Source organism: Notolepis coatsorum (genome assembly GCF_963971535.1).
Source record: "Notolepis coatsorum genome assembly, chromosome: 3".
NCBI classification, from domain to species: Eukaryota; Metazoa; Chordata; class Actinopteri; order Aulopiformes; family Paralepididae; genus Notolepis; species Notolepis coatsorum.
The window spans coordinates 28,130,139-28,151,559 of record NC_140167.1 but is presented as its reverse complement, the minus strand read 5'-3'; positions in this window follow the sequence as shown (position 1 = coordinate 28,151,559).

The following is a 21,421-nucleotide window of genomic DNA, read 5'->3' as shown; positions in this document are numbered from 1 at the left end:
AATCTGAAATGTGAAAGCCCAACTATGAACATTCACATTGGTTCTGACATGCAGTCAGTTGCACTGGAGGTAGTTAATATTAGCGTTGCAGAAGATGAAGAACTGTTGTTTAAGATAGCAGGGGGAACAGACAGCATTTTGACATGAGACTTCCTCATGGAACTTTATATACTTATACCTCACATTCACACACCAATGGTGGAGGCAACCATGCAAGGTGCCAACCTGCTTATCGGGAGCAGTTAGGGGTTGTAAGTGTCTTGCTCAAAGACACTTCGACACGCTGCCCGGGAGGAGCGGGAATCTAACCGGGATCCTCCGGATTGCCAGACGACGAACTAACCCTCCTAACCACTGTCTGTCAGCCTGTAACTGTTTTAGCTGATTTTCTTGGTTTTATCTTCATGCTCAATGACACTTTGACACGCTGCCAGGAGGAGCTGGTATCAAACCGAGAACATTCCGATTACCTTCAAGTCAAGTCAAGAGTTTTATTTGTCATGGCATACAAGGCATACAGTGAAATGTGGGTGGCCATGACCGCAGCGATTGTGTAATAATACAAGTAATAAGAGTAAGACATAACAGGTATAATGTACATAAAGGTTTTTAAAATGCATGGTAAAAGACATGCTAAGGTCCTGCGATAGTGCAATACAGTGTTAAGCTACGGATGAGGCACTGGGTCTTATACAGTATGTGTGTTATGTGTGTGCTCATGTGTGCTTGTGTGTGGAGAGTTCAGTGTTCAAGACTGATGGCCTGGGGGAAGAAGCTGAGCCGAAGTCTCTCTGTCCTAGTTGCTGGTGTGCGCAGGCGTTTGCCTGACCGCAGCAGCTTGAACAGGCTGTTGTTGGGGTGGTGGGGGTCTTTCATTATTCTGCAGGCTCTGGATTTGCACCTCTTGTTATATAAGTCCTGCAGGGGTGGTAGTGCAATACCCGTAGTACGCTCAGCTGAGCGCACCACTCTCTGTAGGGCCTTCTTGTCCTGTGCCTTGCTGTTTCCATACCAGGCAGTGATGTTTCCAGTCAAGATGCTCTCTACAGCTCCGGAGTAGAAGGACTGGAGTATCTTCCCCGATACTCTGAACTTCCTTAACTGTCTCAGGTGGTAGAGGCGCTGCTTCGCCTTTTTTATGACTGAGTCTATGTGTGTTGTCCATGTCAGGTCCTCTGAGATGTGGACCCCCAGGTACTTAAAGCTGCTCACCCTGTCCACGGTAGCCCCGTTTATCCACAGTGGTGTGTGTGTCCCCTGCTGTCTTCTCCTAAAATCCACGATCAGCTCCTTGGTTTTACCAATGTTCAGGAGCAGGCTGTTGTCTGCTGTTGGCACACCAGCGTGCCAGTACATCAACCTCCTCCCGGTAGGCCTTCTCGTCGTTGTCAGAGATCAGCCCCACCACCACTGTCGTCCGCAAACTTCACTATGGAGTTGGAGCTGAACCTGGCCACACAGTCATGTGTGTACAGTGAATACAGCAGGGGGCTGAGAACACAGCCCTGGGGGGACCCGATACTCACGGTGATGGTGTTGGAGGTCTGACCACCCACCCTGACCGCCTGAGGCCTTTCACTCAGAAAGTCCAGTATCCAGGCGCTCAGAGCGGAGCTCAGACCCAGCTCAATCAGCTTGTCCACCAGTCTGGTGGGGACTATGGTGTTGAACGCTGAGCTATAGTCAATGAACAACAGTCTCACATAGCCCCCCTTCTGGCTGTCTAGGTGAGAGAGGGTGTTGTGTAGTAATAATAATAATAATAACTTTATTTGTATAGCACTTTTCATACAGAGGTTGCAATTCAAAGTGCTTCACAACAGTAAAAAATACAGGCATAAGCGAGCAGGGTAAGGCAAATCACAGTTCAGTAATACAAATAATAAAATAGAATAGATTAGGTAGAGTAAAAAAGTGCAAAAAATTATAAAATAGAACCGACTGAGAGACCGCGTCGTCAGTGGACCTGTTTGACCTGTATGCAAATTGCAAAGGGTCCATATCACTGGGGAGGGAGGCACAAATGTAATCCTTAACCAGCCTCTCAAAACATTTCATGACCACAGAGGTGAGTGCCACCGGTCTGTAGTCATTAAGGCCTGCTGGGAGGTGTTTTTTGGTACAGGGATTATAGTGGACACTTTGAAGCAGGCAGGGACCACAGACTCAGCCAGGGATAGATTGAATATGGTGGTGAACACTGGGGCTAGCTGGTTAGCACAGGACTTAAGTATACGTCCTGTTAACCCATCCGGGCCTGCAGCTTTCCTGGTGTTCACCCTCATAAATGCTCTTCTCACACTGTGTTCCGTCAATGAGAGTGTGTCTCCCCCCCCCCCCCCCCCCCCCCCCGCGGATGCCCCCCCCCCCCCCCCCTCCACGGTGGCCGGCGCGTCAGTGACGTTGTTAGCCTGTGAGCTAGCGTCGCCACTGTTTGCACCGAACCGCTCGTAAAAGGAGTTGAGTTGATCCACGAGAGAGGCGTCGGCACTCCCGATTGAGGGGGCGCTGACTTTGTAGTCAGTTATCGTCCGTAGTCCTCGCCATAAACCTCTTGTCTCGTTCTGGGCCATTTGTGCCTCCATCTTGCCAGCATATGTCCTCTTAGCATGCTTTACGGCCTTGCGCAAAGTATAGACTGTAGCCTTATACTCATCCATATTTCCTGACGCTCTGCCTGTGTTATAAGCAGTGGTGCAAGCATTCAGGGCCACTCGGATAGTATTGTCAACCCACGGTTTCTGGTCCGAACCGTCTTCGTGGGTACAATGCTATCTGCTAGTGTTGTTATAAAACTAACAACAACCTGAGCGAACTCACTGACGTCACTGGAGCTCGACTGAAACATCTGCCAGACAACCTGACAACTGCACTACCTCCTGAGCCACTGTCGCCCATATCTATCTCCTTCCTGATTATAAGCCCCAGGTGCCGACCCATGACATCATCGCTATCCTATAGGAAAGCTTGAAAGAACAGCAAGGGAGGAAAGAAAGGCAGGCACAAAACAGCCAATCAACTGGGAGAAGCATAATCCGAAGCCCTTCCCCCCAATTAGTTTAAATTCCTTTCAGCTGTTCATATTAGCCTATTTACAATCAATTCTCATGAGTCTCTCGGGCCGCACATATCCTGGGATGAAAAAATCTATCCACATACAGTAGTTCATTCACAAAATGACATCTACATAGTGAAAAGGACAGCCATTAACTCATTCAGCGCCAATCACGAGAAAATTCTGGTTTTAATCGTTATTTTTTTTATTAGCTATATCCATTAATTTTCATCCATCCAGCCTGATGATATCATTGGGAATGGGTCTGAGCTCGGAAAAGGGCAAATACCGCCGCCTACGCCTTCCAGCAGGTATTGCACTCTATTAGAAATGGTGTAGTTTCTTTTTAGGGCCGATCTGAGCCGTGTGGGCGGGGTTTAAATACTCAGATGAGGCAGGGCTTTACAACGATGGCATGGAACAGTAACCCCGCCCGCCCGTTCATGTGTAACGCTCGGTAATGTGGGACAGACCTCCACGAGCAGTATTTGGAATGGCGATCAGATAATTGGATTATTTCTTTTGCATTACATCAGCTACCAGGTAAGAACACTATATATAAAATCTTGCATTGATCTGATATTTCTTTCTACCCCGATCTACGCTGTCTCTGTGTGTGTGTGTGTGGCTGTTTACCGTTGGGTGCAGGAGGTGGCGGGGGGAGCCCCGCGGTCCAGGGCCCTTTTCATTCTTGCATGAGGAAGGATAATAATGATAACCTAGCGCTGATTTCAGGAAGATTCGATAATCAGGCGAAAAATGACAACGTGTTTAGTGTATTCCACTAAAGGGCTATTATCGCGTCTTTTCCTGGAATTACTCTGAAGCACCCAAACTATATTCATATTCAAAACGGTATAAAACGGAAATGTACCGATGAAAAAACAATCTGTTTCGTGGATGTTGACTGGAAGCAACTCACGGACAATCGACGGGTGTATTAGACCCATAGATATAATATAAGATATATTTTAAGCACTCGCAAGTGAACAAAGCGCCCCATTTGTTAGGGCAGCAGTGGCGGAGCCCAATAGCAGAACACAGGAAGAGAGAGAATGGAGCGTTTTAGGTTGGTTTTAATATAGGCAGGCATGCAGTCGTGCACACACGCGGTTACACGGCGTGTTAGTAGGTCACTCAGGGCAGAAGTGCGTGCAATGATGTGCACGCGCGCACTCGTCGCGCCGTGCGATAAGTACCCGGCCGTTGTAGAAAGCAATGAAGCTACCCGGCCGGCGGCCGGCACTTATCACCTAGACTTTGCATAATAATAGGATACCTACGAGAAGTGCCAAACCAAAATACAAGCCCTGGCTGTAGGCTACCAATTGGTGGGGGGCTGCTTGATCTCCCGACTGGAAGGATGAGACAAGTTGTGCTTCAGTCTGAAGGAAACTGTCCTTCTGTAAAATAACTCTAAGTTACATTGTTAATTTAGTTTGTATTTACTTTTCTAGTTTAAGTTAATTCAATTAAAGAAATTGTAACTACAATTACAATTAAAACATTGTTATGCATAATAATCATCTGTTCTGTGCGCAACTGAGGGCACATATATGCGCGTGCGCGTGGCGTGTGGGCAGTTCCCATATTACGACTGCATCACTGAATATAGGCACCAAGCAGACAGGCATTGAATGTACAGGAATGTACAATAGGTGCGAGCAGGTGCACTCCTCGTGCAGCACAGGAACGTCCAGGTGGGTGGTGTCTCGGGAGACAGCGTAGCTCGGGAGCGGTGATCCTGGGCACAGGGAGAACAAAGGTTAGGACAAGGCAGGCAATAGGGAAAGAGCAGCAAGGCTAGTGTGCGTTGTCGTACCTAGGTTGTTAGGATAACACTGCAACGAGGGACGACAGGATCCGTGGGTTGAAGTAGGGGCTGCTGATGAGGGAATCCCTCACAGCCGTGCTGATTGATGTCCCTCTGGCAGCGTGGGAATGCTGGGGTCGGATGCTGCCCATATAAGGGTGTGGAAGCAGGAGGGAAGAGAAAGGCTCTCGTCGTGATTATGACACCATTGACTTACAGTGCTGGTGTAATAGCGCCCTCTGGCGCCCAGACTATGGGACTTTTAACACTAGTTAATGTTAGCTGTACAGTAGGACAATTGGTAGCTGATTAGCTCTTATGTTTGGTAGCTAATGTACCTAATGTTTGCTAGCTGACATTTGGTAACTGATTAATTAAAAAGTTTGGTAGCTAGCACTAACACCAGCTAACTGCTGAAAAGACCACTTAGATTATACTAGCAGCTTCTATATCCCTCTGTTTCAGTCTAATGAGTGAGACGCTTTTATTGTACAAATATTGTACGATAATTATCATACATCTAGCAACGGTGCACAAGCACAATACCATCAAACGAAATTCAGATCAAACTGTCAAAATAGACATTTTAGATCAAATATAACTCAAGGTCCAACAATATCATATCAAACTTACAATTAAAAATATTGTCAGAATTTTTACAATAGGGGCCCTTTAATTAATACCTTCTGGATTTATTTTCAAACTGCATTAACTCATTGACTGCCACGCTGTTTTTCCATCTTTACTCCCTGGTGCCAGCATTATTGACCATTTTCACGATGTTTGCGGACCCATCGTATATTCTATATTATAGCTATGGAGACAATAGTATGGCTCATTTGACAGGCACGATTTATACTCCAACAGGGACAAAACAGTTTATTTCTACATACCTTCGTTTGTGCGCTATACCACACTAAAAATCGCCCCGTTTCACAAGAATCCAGGCTGGTCTTCTAGATCGTGAGATATAGTGTTTTGTGCGGTATCCGTAAATCTTGCGGCTGCTCGCCTGAAACCTATGTTATTGCCAGGTCAAAGGTAAACACGGCCATGTTTCTTCACAAAGCCATCGGGGGGGGGGGTCAGACTATACCACAGAGCCGAATAGACAGTCTCCTCCCCACCGCATGTATATATTCCCTCCCCGCCGTATGTATATTTCCCTCCCACCCACCCACCCCCTCCTAATGTACAGTCCCCTCCCCATCATATGTATATACTCTGTCAGGATCTAGGGGTAACAGTACTGTATATTTGAATACCGCCTATGTCACAAATGTATCAGTACTAAATACCTATATGTCCCTATGCCATAAATGTCATGTATGTTGTGTATGTCATAAATGTCTATATGAATTGAAAATGGGGGACCCTGATGGAAACAAGACAAACGTCTTTCTCAGGTCTGCATCCCCTTAACAATTGTATGTATTGAGCCGTACTGTATTGTACCCATTCTGCAATCTGTTAAATAAAGTTTTCATTCATTCATTCATTCATAGGTTTCCTCATCAACCGGTTTGACTATAGTATTTTTATGATTTACCAGAAGTGCTGAGTTCAACATAGTCTGGTGGAAACGCACCTTATCGTCCATTGAATGAGTTAATACAACTTTACATTAGCATGGCTCATTGGTAAACAAACTGGGCTTGCTTCTTCTTGGCTCACAGGTAAACAGAACCACAGGAGAAAGGACACTACAGCGACAGGAAGCATGAGATTCATGGGACATCTAGTCTTAATTTTGTGAAACAATTGTACAAGATTGAATCACTTCTGAGGCTTCTTACTTCCTTGGGATTGGTTGGTTGTCACGTGCATCTCCTCTAGCTATCAGAGCTGCATTAAATAGCATTTACCCAAGAAGAAATAAAAAAAAAAACACAATACAAAAAAACAAATACACCAAATGTTACACCGACACTCAACTAACCGCCTCGGCCAGTCCTTCGTACCAGCGGCCATCAGGCTCCACAACAGTGGGCAGGGACCGCTGCCAGACATTCAACTACTAGGAACTACTATCACTGAGTGTGTCTGACTCCCACCTAAACGGACTTAAATGGATAACGTATAACGTATGAAGTATATCACGCCATACGTACCTTATGCATACTGCACCTGTGTATACTGTATACTTACTTAATCATAGTATATATTTAGATTATAGTGTCTATTGTAACTATATTTATTGTAATGCAAATATAACTGAGAGGGCATACAGACCCTCATCTGCACCTTGATTTATTTACACTGCCTACATGCTCATTGCGCATACTCAGAGTTATATTGTTATATTGTTTACACTGCCTTTATTTTATTTTTTAACTTTTCTACTGTACTATAATTCTATGACCTGTATCATGTCTTCTACTATTACCATGTACTTGTACCTTCCCCATGCCGCTATGATGCCTGAATTTCCCCAAGGGGATCAATAAAGGAATATCTTATCTTATCTTATCTTACATTATGCAAGTACATGTAGCCTATGAAGTCAACATAACATCCCATAATAAGATATTTTTATATTTCCTCCTATTCCTGAAAATTTGTTTTGAAGCCATCGACTTGGTGCTCCGTCAAGCCATCAGCCGGCCTTCAAATACACATGAGAAATATCGTTACCAGCACATCGCAATTCAGGAGAAGGTCGTACATTTTTTGTGGGAAATTTGGAAATAATGATAATACCCGAGCTTTGGAGTTTGTGGCATTTCCTGACAGAGCAGCATGGCAATTGATGGTAAAAACATTATATATTTGATTGTTATATCATATAACCTTTATATAGTTATAGGCTATCATTCGTTTTATTTTGGTTATATATATGTTCATTATAGTCAAATATAATAATCTTTCTCATGACATCCATATTCGTTGGTTTCACAATTAACACAATTAACAAACATAATTCAGAATTAGCCATCAAAATAAAAGTGTGTGAATTCTCACTGAATCACACCAACTTTGACTTTGAGGCATGGCTTTTATCTTGAGGCTACAATGCTTAACCAAACATTAAAGTGTCATCTCTTGATGGAGTGCCAAAGCAACGCAAAATACAAATATTCAGGAAAAGGAGAGAATAAACTGTACATTTTTCACAAATCCTTTACTTGGTCTGTTATGTTTTTTTCAGGCTGAAGAAATATAATTTATTCTGGGTTGAATGCTATTTTGTGTAGTTCCAATACTGAAGCTATAGTATCACATTGCAGCAAGGGACTGGTTTTTAAGGAGTAATTTTACTAAGCTATCAAAATGTATTTGAACCCAAAACAAGTTATATACAGGCATATATGTATATACTCAATCAATCAATCAATCAATCAATCAATCAATCAATCAATCAATCAATCAATCAATCAATCAATCAATCAATCAATCAATCAATCAATCAATTATCTTTAATGGCTCACTACTGTTATCACTATTACCATTATTACTTTGCTCTTTGTTCTATGTTCTATGCTCTATTATTATTATTATTATTATTATTATTATTATTATTATTATTATTATTATTATTATTATTATTATTATTATTATTATTATTATTATTATTATTACCTATTATGCCTGTACCCCCACCCCACCACACCCATGCTGCTATATGACACCTGGATTTCCCCAAGGGGATTAATAAAGGAACACTTGACTTAATGTAAAAAACTTTAACACATGTGTTCAGTATCATGGACATGCTGAGGGTGCGTGAGGAGGGAAGCAGTACATTTATTCAGGAAAGGTTGCGCATGGGAAACTGGGGGAGCTATGAGGGGCTTTTTCTTGGCCAGCAAGCCCAGGCTTGGTTGCTCTGCTGTCTTTCCCTACTCAGGGCAAACATGTCAAACATTTCAGCACCAATTTGAGTGAGCTAAGGTCCCCCCTCCCCCCAACAACCCCCCCCCCCCCCCCCCCCCATCCCACATTGCTCCTGCTGGAGGTTGGACTGAGGTCTTTGTCGACCTCATACTGAAAGCCTAAATTGGACTGAAGATGATTATTCCTCTAAGTCTATATATTCAGCTGTAATATATGATGTACTCATTTGTAACTATATGGCAAGTTGATGAGAGATTCCTGGAATTTATGTAAACTGCAAAACACACACGCGTGTTTTTGAAAGCTGAATGCTAACGTGTTCAGGTGAAACCAAGAAGTAATCATGCGGCTGGAGTCTCCGACATCAGTTAACGCGGGTCCAGCCGCTCACTTTACCCAGGGGGTCTGCTTCGTTTCTGAGGTCGCACACTGTTGAATCTGTGCCTGTGTGACGTGACAATTCGCGGAGGAGAGAGAGACGTCCAGTTGATTAATCCGCGTGTCGGGACAAACAAGACTCTCCATTATGCAGACACTGGACTTAAGTTATGCAGCTTTCAACAGATCAGCGCCATGACAGACGACCACGGGCAGGAATACATATGCATTTCAGGAAGCCCGGCAGCGGCTCTCTTACGAGGAACGTGAAAGTGTAGCTCTGGCTGGAAGAGACTGAGAACACCCAAAACAAACCCACTTCCAAGCCTACCTGGCTTCCACACACAGGCAGAAACAAGGGAATGTATTTATGAGCATCTGGCAGCGGTTCACGGAGGTCAGCGTGAGTTGATACAGCAGAGAGGATGGATGCCGGAGCTCCTGCCTCCTAGTTAGTCCTTATTTCAAGAATCACAGATTAGAGGCCTGCGGGGCTAATAGGTTGCATCACACGTCGTGTTCTACCAGGTTAATAACTCTCGGGAGTGCTGTATGTTTTCTTTTTTTTATGAAGGGAGTTTTTTTGTTTTGTTTTGTTTAAACAGACTGGAGCGGAGGTTAGCTGCCTCGTTTTCTTTCTTCCCTTGGAATAAGAAATCCAGGATGCGGCTACCAAATTGCCCATCATAACCATGTCTGTATCTGTCTCCCATTTAGGGTACACGTGTATGCGTACGCACACACACACACACACACACACGCATGTACACCCACAGACATGCATATGGTACACACACGTGCACGCACGCACACACACACACACACACGCATGTGCACCCACAGACATGCATATGGTACACACACACGTGCACGCACACGCGCATGCACGCACGCACACACACACACACACACACACACACACACACACACACACACACACACACACACACACACACACACACACACACACACACACACACACACACACTGATAGCGCTGTGTTGTGACATCAATACTCACTCTGTCTTTTTGGATTTCTTTGTCAGGACAGCGGCATTATGCTGGTAACACTGACTGATATCGAGCTTGGCTTTTGGAGGAAGACACACGGTTTTCATAAAGCCATTAATCTTAAAAGGAGCAACTGTCAGAAAACATACAGTACCCCTATCCCTGACATAGAAAAGGCTTGTCCAAGGCCTTGATTTCTGGTTTAGCGGAAAACGATATCACACTGCCTCTGATAGAAGGCCTTGAATGTCCCCACGCAGACTTTTCCATTGTGGATCTGGCATTCCTATGTGTACAAGTACAGAATTATGACTGCGACTGAAATGTGAAGTGATTCAAGGCAGACCACTGGAAGTACGGTTCAAATAGGGTCATGTGAGAAATCTCAAACCTGCCGTCATCAGAGGTTGCAGGCGTCTAAGAGCTTTTTTATTTAGGGAAAGACTTGGAAATGTAAGTTAATCTGAGGACCGGTGGTGGAAAAAACATCCAATTACCAGGTTAATTCTAATCACCACAGTGTGGATTGTAAGTGCAAGGTCAGTGTTGTTTTCCACAAGTGTTGTTCTACTCCACGGGCCGACGTCCAAGTAGATCAAGCTCGAGTCAGTAGTAGCCATGTTTGGAGTTTGAAGTGTTCCAAAAGTAATTAAGGCCCTTCCTCTTAATTGGTACCAGACTCCCTCGTGCCCTGCTGTGTGCCACGGCTAGCCCACATCCAACCATGGAAAACGCATACAACTTCACAAGATGTAAAACGATGCCCACGTTGATGCGTAGAGTGGATTTATGATGGGCGAGGTGGTAAATTATAGTAATTTCAATGTTTTAAGCCCTCAAACCTGACCATGTCTGTACCCCCAAACATGAGTGAACATGACCATTATTGCTCATTATGGCTCATGATGGCAGTCGGCTGAAATAAGAGACATGCTATTTCAGTCCAGTGAGGAAGTAAATCAAATCGGCAATATCTGTAATAAGAAAATGGTTACGTGGAATGAATGCTGCCCATTTTGAGAATTCTCGGATGTTCTTCCTGTGCCCCAGGACGTCGATAGGTGGCAGTTAAAGCTGCAATAACTATTTCCCGACCACTAGAGGGCAGCAAGTCACCACTGTAAACAAATAAATGTTTCCCAAAACAAAAACCTCTACATATAAACATAAACCTGCCATACTGGCACAGTCTTGTTGTAGGTACCTATACAAGGTAGGTAAATACATCCCCTACAAACATAATAGTATTCTGACAGCACAATATGTAGAGATTTGTTAGAAAAATACCTTTTTTTAATTTATTTTTTTATCTTTTCCCCCCTCCTTTTTCCTCCGTTTTTCTCCCATCCCAATGTTAGTCGTTATGCCAATTCCCAATCCCCTTCCTGGTCGCTGCGCACCTACCCCCTACAGTCGGTCTGGGAGAGTGGAGGCTATCACATGCTTCCTCCGACACATGTGTAGCCAATCAACCGCTTCTTTTCACCTGGCAGCACGGACTCTCACTGAGAGGGTGTAACGTGTGGAAGGATCACACTACCTCCCTTAGATCCTTTCCTCGCTGAGCAGGCACCCCGACCGAACTGTAGGAGTCGCTGTTTACAACAACCAGGACCCACCCACCGGCTTTCCCACCCTCTAACACTGCCAATTGTGTTAGTACGACGGCCGGCCAAGCCGGAAGCAACGCAGAGAGCTGGGCTCGATACCAGTATATCCTGCGTTGGTGGCGAGCGCCTTGCCCACTGCGCCACCCGGCCGCCCTAGAAAAATACATTTTAAATGCATAGGTTTGTAAAAGAGGCGAGGCTAAAGCACAGGCTGGGTTTTGTCAACAAAGAAAATAAATAAAGGAATAACAACAGACTCAGGGTTGATCAAATGGGACACCACGACTCAATGAGACCTTCTGATGGCAGGTGGTCATAAGCAGTTTTGAAAATGTCATTGCAACTTTAAAGTACCATACCAATTTTATCTTAAGTCTGTGCCAATCGTCTATCAGAATAAAGTTGTGTTGTGGATGGTTAAAACTTTTTTTGCATGTTGTAGTGTGGGCTTAAAATATTTGTGTTACCAGTCCCTCTGTGCTGCTTGTCTGAAGCTGCCCAGCTCTCTCAGAACACAGCTAGAAGCCCAGCTTGGAACACAGGCAGAAGGCCAGCTTGGAACACAGCCAGAAGGCCAGCTTGGAGCACAGGCAGAAGGCCATCAGAACAGAGCCAGAAGGCCAGCTTGGAGCACAGGCAGAAGGCCATCAGAACAGAGCCAGAAGGCCAGCTCAGAACAGAGCCAGAAGGCCAGCTTGGAACACAGGCAGAAGTCCATCAGAACAGAGCCAGAAGGCCAGCTTGGAACACAGGCAGAAGGCCAGCTTGGAACACAGCCAGAAGGCCAGCTTGGAACACAGCCAGAAGGCCAGCTTGGAACACAGCCAGAAGGCCAGCTTGGAACACAGCCAGAAAGCCAGCTTGGAACACAGCCAGAAAGCCAGCTTGGAACACAGCCAGAAGGCTAGCTTGGAACACAGTCAGAAGGCTAGCTTGGAACACAGTCAGAAGGCCAGCTTGGAACACAGCCAGAAAGCCAGCTTGGAACACAGCCAGAAAGCCAGCTTGGAACACAGCCAGAAAGCCAGCTTGGAACACAGCCAGAAGGCTAGCTTGGAACACAGTCAGAAGGCCAGCTTGAAACACAGCCAGAAGGCTAGCTTGGAACACAGTCAGAAGGCCAGCTTGGAACACAGCCAGAAGGCCAGCTTGGAACACAGTCAGAAGGCCAGCTTGGAACACAGCCAGAAGGCCAGCTTGGAACACAGCCAGAAGGCTAGCTTGCATCTGTTAGTCCAAGTATTTTATACCACTTTATCTGAAATACCAGAAATCTGAACTATCCCTTCAATGATAATTAGTTATCAGTTGTAAGTCCTAGAAATAGTTAATTCAAATGTATTAACTAAAAAGTATTTATCAAATCATATTCAAAACTCTCCTCACAGTTTCAGAACTCTACCTTAGATTGTGATTTTTAGATGCATTACCTTTTTCTCTATTGAGTGTTACAACTTCTTAAGCAACCAAAGAAATGTATGAAGTTAATGAGGTTGGTACACTATGAACTTTTTGTATGGACTGAAATTATTCTCAGTTCATCAACAATCATAAGAGGGTCATGGCTAGAAGGTGAGGTTAAGGTTTGGGTAAAGCTAATTCACTTTGATTTATAAACAACTTTTAAACAAAATGTGGATACCTTCTATAGCCATGAACTCACAAGAGGTGGTGATTGAAGCATTCCATGTAAAATTGGCAAATAATGACACATTTTGTAATGATAACCCAGTTTATTAATTGACTGAAATGAACATACATTTTTTATCTTTTTTTTTTTTTATTACACTATGGTGACATGTCTATGATGACCATAGGGGGAGCTATTCGCCATCCTTCTGAGTTGGTTCATGAGTCATAATTTATGACTCATAAGACAGAAGACCTGACCCTGTGATCATCTGCTTCACACATTGGACACAGAGCAAAGATGAACCTAGAGAAATGGTTATGCTTTATTACAAACCGTGATACGCTGAATACATCGTGGAAGTGAAATGTCAAAACAATCTAGTCAAGTAATACTGTTTCTGTAACATGATGACTTATGAACTTGTATCCAAGATTTCCAGGAGGATTTCTCACTGATAAAAGACAGAAAAGTATAACATGGCATAAAATGTGGGCAAAATAAGGTTAGGTCACTCACCTCTATTGAGCAGTGGAAGTCACTCCATCAATAACACTTCACACTGCATTGTTCTAATGCCCAGGGCATTACATTTAAAAACATCCAATATTGGCGTAAAAATCCAAATAATAGCATACTGTCTGATGCTTTAAAGGATTCTCGACCTGTACTATAGCTCAGAATATGCATTTGACCAGCTGGTTGTACTTGCCTTAATTTAATTAACCTTTTCTCCAAATTAGCCTAAGTTATACTGTCCCTAACCTTGTATATATTCTTTTGGTCTTAAAACGTCAAAATATGACTTGTAAAAATTATAACAAGTCGCCTGGATCATCTGTTATCAAACATCAGTTTTAGAGGAAATTATTCTACACTTATCTTGTTTTTTTCCCCAGCGTAGATGCGATCAACGATTGACCATTTCATCAACCAGATAGTGTCGGTGAATTAAAGCCATGGCTGATATATGTTGGTGCTAATACCTTGACCGTTTATCTTGCTCACTCTGTGGCCAGATGCTTAACATGTGTATGTGCTTATCTCTTAACACTGGTTCAAGGTAATGGGCTGATCACACACTCCTGCACCCCCACGGAATTGGATTTATGGTCATTGCTTCCTTTATAGAATTACTGTGTTATTAACTGAATAGATTGCACTGCTCCACATTCATGATAGGAATTAAGCATTTAACCCATACGCCATCACTAATATATTTGAGGGGGAGGATAATGGTAATTTTTCATTCAACCAAAATCAACTTAAAGTATTAGTTGCTATTTTTTCTTCTTCTTTTGTTACCATGGTGATATTCACATTCTGAAGGTACTGGTAGTGACATGTTCACATGTAAAATAGTCACGCATGTGAAAAGCGAACATGAAAAGCACAAAAACTACATTGTTGTGGTGTGGTGGGGTGTTCAGATGTGTTTTTTTTTCTTTTCGTAATTAGGTTTCAGACTATTCTACCCACTGCCAATTCCAAATGAACTGTCACAGGGGCATCTGGTCATATTTGGTTGCCCATTATGGCTGTCATTAGTGTTTGGCTATTTAGCTGGTGCCTGCTATCACCAAAGAACCAAATCAAGCATCCAGTGTCACCTGGTTGTTAATACCATCAGAGTAAAGTACAATCTGAATATCACATAAAACAATTATTGTAATTTCTGATCATTGTGTATTTTATCCCTGCTTTATTATATATATATATACTGTATATATATCTTTTTTTTACATCACATATTATAATATATCTACACTGGAGTAGTTAGAAGTATAACAATTCTTGCTATTTAACCCCATGTATTTAACCCCATGCTGGAGCATACACTCTACACCAGATACAATACAATTGTGTGGATCTTAGGAGTTGAAGAGATTTTTTATCACATTGAATGATAAATAAATAAATAAATGATATAAGCTATAGCTATACATTTACCAGGAAAGTCCAGAAATGTTCAGCAGAATTGGGGCTATGGTGGTTACTGAAACGTTTTCACATTACCCTGCTCACAACCTTTTGTGTTTTTTTTGCCAGGACAAAATGTTAATTATGAGAAGTTACTATACTGCAGGTTTAAACAGAGAGGCTGCGTTGCACTGTTGGATCGATCAGACCGGGGACTGAATAATTGTGGCCAGTTTGCTCTTCTTTGCTGTTGTGTGTAACATCGATGCAAAGGAGGCCAGCAGGCTTAACCTGTTAAGCTGTAGGAATATTTTGCCTAAAGGTACATGCCTAAGTAAGTGGAAGATTGCTCCACTTCTGCAAGGTCAATTTGCATGTTCTTGGTATCTAGGAACATCTAGGGACCTGGGGGTATGTATTTCCAGTGTCATAAATATTGTGTCTGTTACTAGGCTGAGTAAATTGTAATGAAGAAAAGGAGAATATAAATTACGATTTATGATTTTTGTATCTTTGATCATGTTAAATCTGCGGGGTACGAGAAAATGCTCACTGAGCTCATTCACCACCTTATTGAGATCATGTGTACAAAATCTAAGCAAATGAATAAAGGGAAGATGATTAATTATTTTATTTCTTTCATGTTTTACATATATAGTTTTTGTTTTTTTGTTTTGCATATATATATATATATATATATATATATATATATATATATATATATATATATATATATATATATATATATATATATATTTTTTTTTTTTTTTTTTTTTTTTTTTTTTTTTATGTTTTAAAATAGTACACTCATTTGAGTAGTGGAAAAGGGGTAGGATTAAATAAGTGTATACTTCTTCCTACTCCTTTTCGAACATGTAGATTGAGTTGTGTTTTGCTTTTGTTATTGTTTGTTTCTATTCATTGTATTCGAAATAAAGATTTAAATTCAATTAAACAGAAGGATTTGTAGATACAGTAATTAATGATAATCGATTTTAATTATAAATTCATATTTGACCTTGAACTTGACCTTGACCTTATTATGGCCAAATCATACATCTATGGATAGGGAAAATGCTCCTCTTTCCAATGGCAGGGTTGTCATTTCCTTGCGGTTTTTACGATAATTAGCATTTTCCGATAAATTCGTATTTCCGATAAATCGTATAAAACATCGGTAAAAATGAAAATATACACTTTGACTACTGTTTTTGATAGGGTTATGGTCTTTACTCTTGGCTACAAAAAAAATATTTAAAAACATTAACCTCATCAAGGGCCCACATGTGGACGATTCTTTGCCGACCTCTAGTGGCTCGGGTGTGCATTTATTTTAATACAATATATAGATATAATTAAAGCCCTATTTGTTGCCTGTCGATTGCCCTTTCAGGTGACAAAATCCGTTCAGCGGTTCTCGAGTTACATGCCGATATGTGAGGCGTGCCCCAAAGTACGCAAAAGTACACATTACCACCCCCGACTCCCGGGGCTCTAGCTCCGTCAATCATTTGGCGATCTCGAAAATCTTTACATAGGGTTGTAGCCAATGAGTGTGGCTTTCCAATGATACCCCATGATATGATAATTGGGGATCTAATATGGTCTCTATTGATCGATGTATGATAAAGAAAAGCAGGGTCCCCCTATAGGGGGACCTTAAGGCTTAACATTAACAAACAGGGCTGTGGTGGAGAACAAGTGAGGTCCAATCTCATCTCCATCATGAACATCATGCCTCTCACCCTCTTACCCTCTGTACCTTCTCACCCTCTGTGCCCTCTCACCCTCTGTGCCCTCTCACCCTCTGTACAGGAAGGCCAGCAGCGTGGTTGGGGTGGAGCTGGACTCTCTAGCGAGGGTGGCGGAGAGGAGGAGCCTCGCTAAGCTCCAGGCCATCAGGGAAAACCCCACCCACCCACTATACACAGACTTGGCTGACAGGAGGAGCATGTTCAGTGCTAGGCTCACACTACCCAAAGGCAGCACTGAACGGCACAGGAAGTCCTTCATTCCAACAGCCATCAGACTATATAATGCATCACTGTGCCTCACTGCATCACTGAGCACAGAGCGGCAGCTCAATAGTGGCAGGAGGCCGCGACTAGCGGCCTCCAGGCTCCACAACAGGGGGCAGCGACGGCTGCCAGACATTGATCTAGGACTTATTGGAACCCAAGGAGGACAATACACTACCTGAAGCATACTGCACCTTGTGACACTGTGAATACTGGAATATATATTTAATTTAGTTAGATTTAAATTATAATTATATTGACCAAATTGTTTACACTGCTTCCCCCATGCTCAGTATATTCTTACTGTATTTATTTCTGTATATTTTATTTCATTTCATTTTATTCTACTTTACTCTACTCTTATCCTAGGCAACTTGATTTGATTTGTGTTATTATTCTAATTTGTGACCTGTCCTGTCTAAATGTATAAATGTTGAGCGATTTGCAGTGTCAAATTTCCCACGGGATAATAAAAGTATTTCTATTCTATTCTATTCTATTCTATTCTATTCTATACCCTCTCACCCTCTGTACCCTCTCACCCTCTGTACTACGGGCTGTTGCAGCTGAGGAACATATTCAGCCACTTATCCCCCCAAGGTGTGCACACAGATACACAAACACACAGACATACATAGACACACACACACACACACACACACACACACACACACACACACACACACACACACACACACACACACACAGACAGACATGCATAGACACACACACATACACATACGCATGCACGCACGCACGCACACACACACGCACGCACGCACACACACACACACACACACACACACACACACACACCATCCTTATAGATACAAATGTCTGCACTGTTCAGTTAAACCTGCTACTTGACTCTAACGTCTTTAATATTACCCTGTAGTTTGGTGTATATTTCCATCTGTAGCTTTGCGCATCTTCTATGTACCTTATTTTGCACTGACTTGAATATATTTGGTATATGTATATTTCCATCTGTAGCCTTGCACATCTACCTAGAACGTATTTTGCACTAACATGAATACATATGTGTCTTTGCACATTATGTTATCATAACTCTGTACATAACTGTTATCATAACTCTGTAACATGTATGTAACATTTTATACCTGTTGAGATCTGTATACTTGACCAGCCAAGCTGTTTATGTTTATATTTTTACCTATATCTTATTTAATCTGTTTTGTTATCCTATTTTTTATCTTTACCTGCATGGCTTATCTATTTTGTATAACCGCCCTTGCTGTGCTGCACTGTTATCTTATCTGACGACATCCAGGGGCTGATATTCTCATAGAAATTGTCCACCAATACTGCAGCGAGATTCGTACATGTCATTTTTTTATTTATTGTATTTAACCTTTTTTTAACCAGATAAAAATGAGACAAAATCTCATTGACAATGCTGACCTGGCCAAGAAAGCAGCAACGTTTACAAAATGGTAAACACAACAAAAACATGTAAAATACAAAGAACAACACAACACAAAGCAATCACTACATTGTGCACATTTGGAACAATAAAAAACCAAGGTACGTTACTTATTACTGGTGAGCAGCTGGTGGTAAGGACCTCAGATAACACCCGTTTAAAACTGGCTAAAGGAACAAGTGCCATCAGTTTGAGGCTTGACTGAAGGTCATTCCAAGACCAAGGACCAAAATAAAAAAGACTCCTTTTTCCAGCCTCAGTCCTCACAGCAGGTACCTGTGGAACTGTATCCAGGCACTGGATCTGAGGTTGTAAGAGTCGCAAACTGGTAAAAATCTGCCACATATATATATAATAGTTTGCCCTAAATTATTTGGGTGTATTTGTTCTGAAATTGCCAAATCCCTTTTTTTCCCAATAAATGTTCACGTAAGGGGGAACACCACCCAAGTGAAGATTTCCAATAAGTTATTTCCACGACCAAGGAAAAGTCCAACCAATATTTGTGAACATGACCTATACTCATGGAGCCAGAGAAATAAGACTCTTCTGATGCATATCTCTGTGCGGCACCGGCAGGCTGTTCTCTGCCTGCAGCCTTAGTGTGAAAAGGATGTAGGACATTATATAAACACAGCAAAGTAGACACAGGTAATATTATTTCATTTTGTACCATGGGTCCTATTCTTTTCAAAGAGTATATTGCCTGCATCAATAAGGCCTGGATGGTGGCGGTGAGAGTATTCCCAGGGTAACTAATGGTCGAAGTTGACTGCTATACTGATATACGCAAATACAATGTGTGTGTGTGTGTGTGTGTGTGTGTGTGTGTGTGTGTGTGTGTGTGTGTGTGTGTGTGTGTGTGTGTGTGTGTGTGTGTGTGTGTGTGTGTGTGTGTGTGTGTGTGTGTGTGTGTGTGTGTGTGTGTGTGTGTGTGTGTGTGTGTGTGTGTGTGTGTGTGTGTGTGTGTGTGAGTGTGTGCACACGTGCAAGTATATGTGCATTTGGGACAAATACATGGTTTGATTGAAATTCATACCAGTAATAGTTTCAGAGCAGAAAGGCAATGTATTGTATTCAAACACTCAGAGGGGAGGGGCGCAGCCGAGAGATCAAACTGTGAATGCTAACAATCAGGCCTGTTCATATTTTCTGATGACAGTTTTTTGAATCGCAGCAGCTGAAAGAAAAAAATAAAGTATAGACCTTTTATATTTTCCCTAATATGTTTCCATTTTCAATGAAAGCCAGACTTGTCCCCGACACACAGCAAAGTTGTCATGGATTTCAAGGCCAACCGACGCTGTGAAACTCAAAACAAACCGACACCAACCAGTTCAGACAAAAGAGTAGAAGAGCATGTTCTGTGAGCTGCCTCTTGCTCTTGTGTGCTGTGATGACGACTATATACCTCACTTAGATCATGAATGGTCTTAGATTAACTAAGAGACAGAAATAGAACGCGGTTATTCGCTATATATAATGTGGTGATTTCGTTACATCTCATTTAGTTAGTCACTATTGCTGCAAAGTGGAGGTCAATGGGGGTTTACAGCCTTGTTTATGTGCAAGCAATCTAACAGTCTAATCAAAAACCAACAAAAACAAGTATTAAGACTCTCTCTCTCTGAGGAATTCAGGAATCCAGAATCCTTCGTCTCTAACCCAACGTTATGGGGTATATATACGGTCAAGGCGTCCACCCCGCGTGTAACAATTAGAAGTTACTTTCAGCACACGAGACGTGTTTAGTAAAGGTCACAAGCAATTACCCAGCCTGGTAAAAGCTGGCACGTCTCACATGGCACCGCCTGCACGCTCTCATTAGGCCAGTGCTCCGACCCAGAGTGGGTCTCGGAGCTATAAAAGCAATGGGCTCGCCGCTTTCCAAACTCCTCCTAATAGGACTGTACCATGCAGCGATGTGTGGCTGCATGCAGCACAAAGGAGCCACACATCTCCCCTCCTCTGGGTCAGATAGGAGTGGACAAAGAGGAGGAGGAGGCTTGACCATATACATGCAGGACTCAGTGGAAACTCCTTGGGTTTGGAAGATGAATAACATGGTTATAACCAGACACAAGGGGGGGGGGGGGCTGTTTGACCATGCACTCATCCATGTGACGTTATGGATACTGATAATTAAGCCTGAGTACTTGCCCTGTGTAATTTTGTAGCCAAAATTTAATTATTTGACTTACAGTATGCTGGGTTTATTATTGCCTTTGTGTATATACCGCACCACTAAAAGGTATGCATATGAGTTGGACATATATGCCACCATTGAAACACCTTGCTATAGCCTTGTATGTGTTTCAGGAACTTCGGAGACCTTGTGAAATGACAGGAACTGTAGCTCCTCGTGAGTACTTGGTTTATCCTCTTAGCCCCATGTTGATCCTGGTGTGCTAAATGCACGCAATCTGGAGACCGGACCCGTCTAATAATTTCCATACTGCTGAGCGCAGTGAGATCACAAAACTCACAAACACTAAATCAAAACCGGAGGCACAACGGGTCTTCAATAAAACACTACGCTCCGTCCAGTTGAGGAAAGAAAATTGAAACCATGTCTAAAATAAATACAGAATCATCCTGCTTTGTGTTGAGAGGCGAGCGCGAAGGATAGTCTGTCTCCATAGGGCGATGTTGTTTACCTGATGATGAAGGATAATTGGCCCAGCCTGACGGATGCTTCAGAGGCTATT